The sequence below is a fragment of the Nelumbo lutea genome, chromosome 3 (genome assembly GCF_056320005.1).
Source record: "Nelumbo lutea isolate HS-2025 chromosome 3, American lotus-T2T, whole genome shotgun sequence".
In the NCBI taxonomy this organism is placed as follows: Eukaryota; Viridiplantae; Streptophyta; class Magnoliopsida; order Proteales; family Nelumbonaceae; genus Nelumbo; species Nelumbo lutea.
In genome coordinates, this window is record NC_142686.1 from 62524575 (window position 1) to 62527060 (window position 2486).

Here is a 2486-nt window from a genome sequence, read left to right on the forward strand (position 1 = left end):
ATGGCTTCTTTGGCAGCCTCATTTGTGGCAATGTACTCGGCCTCGGTCGTGGAGTCTGCAGTGGACCCCTGTTTGTTGTTTTTTCAGCAAACAGCACACGATTCTATCGTGAAAACATATCCAGATGTAGACTTTCTATCATCTGGATCCGACTGGAAATCAACACCTATATACCCTTGGATCTGTAGTGAGCTACCATCAAATACTAGACAAAACTCTTTTGTCCTTCGAAGGTACTTAAGTATGTTTTTCACAGTAGTCCAGTGCTCCTGCCCCGGGTTGGCCTGAAATCTGGTTACTACACTCACCGCTTGAGCAATGTCAGGACGAGTGCATAGCATGGCATACATGATGCTCCCTACGGCAGAGGCATAGGAAACGTCTTTCATGCCATCAATCTCCTCAGAAGTCTTGGGAGACATCCTCTTGGAGAGAGTGACTCTGTGCCTGAAAGGAACATTTCCTTTCTTGGAGTTTTCCATGTTGTATCTTTTAACTATTTTGTCAATGTAGGCAGATTGGGATAATCCTATTATCCGCTTCGATCTATCTCTATAAAGTCAAAGACCTAGTATATAAGAGGCTTCTCCAAGATTTTTTATGGAGAATTGCTGTGAAAGCCATACTTTCACCGTAGTTAACATTCCTACATCATTTCCAATGAGTAGAATGTCGTCTACATACAGAACCAAGAAGGTAACTTTATCTCCCCTGTACTTCCTGTAAACACAGGGTTCATCCGGATTCTACTCAAAGTCAAACGATTTGACAGTGGAGTCAAAATGGATGTTCCAACTTCTAGAAACTTGCTCAAGTCCATAAATGGATCTATTGAGTTTACATATCATGTTTTCTTGACCCGCAGCTATGAAGCCTTGCGGCTGCTGCATATAGATATCTTCAGTAAGATCTCCATTCAGGAATGCAGTTTTGACATCCATCTGCCAAATCTCATAATCATGGTATGCTGCTACCGCTAGCAGGATCCTAATGGATTTAAGCATGGCCACAGGCGAAAAGGTTTCCTCATAATCGATGCCCTCTTTCTGAGTGTACCCTTTCGCCACCAGACGAGCTTTGAAAGTCTCAACCCTACCATCGAGGCCCTTCTTCCTCTTGTAAATCCATTTGCAACCGATTGCTTTTACCCCAGAGGGTGGATCTACTAGAGTCCAGACTCCATTGGTCTCCATTGAGTCCATCTCTGCTCTCATGGCCTCCACCCACTTCTGGGAATCTATATCCAACATAGCTTCTGCGTAAGTCACGGGATCCTCCTCGCTAGTCAAGGTTTCCACCAGGTAACTATCCTGGTCATAACCATAACGGACTGGTGGCCTGGATACCCGGGTGGATCTTCTAGGTTGGTCACTACCTAGAACTTGTGGGACATCTCCCACTGCTCTTGAGCTCTCCTCATCAAGAACAATTTCCTGACGATGGGTGTCCAGGATGTAATCGGTCTCCAAGAATTGGGCATTTTGACTGTAGAACACTTTCTACTCACTTGGGTCATAGAATAGGTAACCTATAGAGCCTTTTGGGTAGCCTACAAATAGGCAATGGCTGGTCTTGGATTCCAACTTGTCTGCACTCATTCTTTTAACGTGTGCTGGACAACCCCAAATCTTCAAGTGTTTGACACTTGGTTTCTTTCCGGTCCAAAGTTCATATAGAGTGTTCGGAACCAATTTGGTTGGAACCCGATTCAGCGTGTAAATCGCAACCTCTAATGCGTAACCCCAAAAGGATGTGAGTAACTCTAAGTGTATGAGAAGTGACCGGACCATATCCAATAAGGTCCCATTCCTCCTCTCTGAAACATCGTTAAGTTGTGGTGTAGCAGGATGAGCTAATTGTGATATTATCCCATTGTCCTTTAAGTAGTCCCTGAATTCATCAGAGAGATACTCGCCACCTTGATCAGATTGAAGGGCTTTAATTTCTCCCCAAACTGTTTCTCGACCTCTTGTCTAAAGTCTTTGAACTTTTCAAAGGATTTAGACTTGTGTCTCATTAGGTACACGTAACCATATCGTGAGAAATCATCTGTGAAGGTGATGAAATACACGTGTTGATTTCATGTCCTAACACTCAGGGGACCACATACATCAGTATGTAGTAGGTCAAGTGTGCCTGTACATCTTTCAGGCTTGCCGTTAAATGGCCATTTCGTCATCTTGCCTTGTAGGCAAGGCTCACAGGTGGGAAGATCTTCTACAGTTAGAAAATCCAAAGGACCATCCTTTACCAACCTTGTGATTTAGTCAACACCGATGTGGCCAAGTCGGTAATGCCACAGACACGTGGGATTAACTGTATCACAGGCTCTCTTCTTGGGGATTTCAGCCGACGTAGTTTCGGTTATGTTAGCTTCTAGAGAAGGATGTAGAACATAGAGATCGTTCTCCAGTTCCCCGTATGCGATGAATCTGTTATTTCTTTTAACAATAATCGTATTACTAAAGAAGACAGAATAACCATCT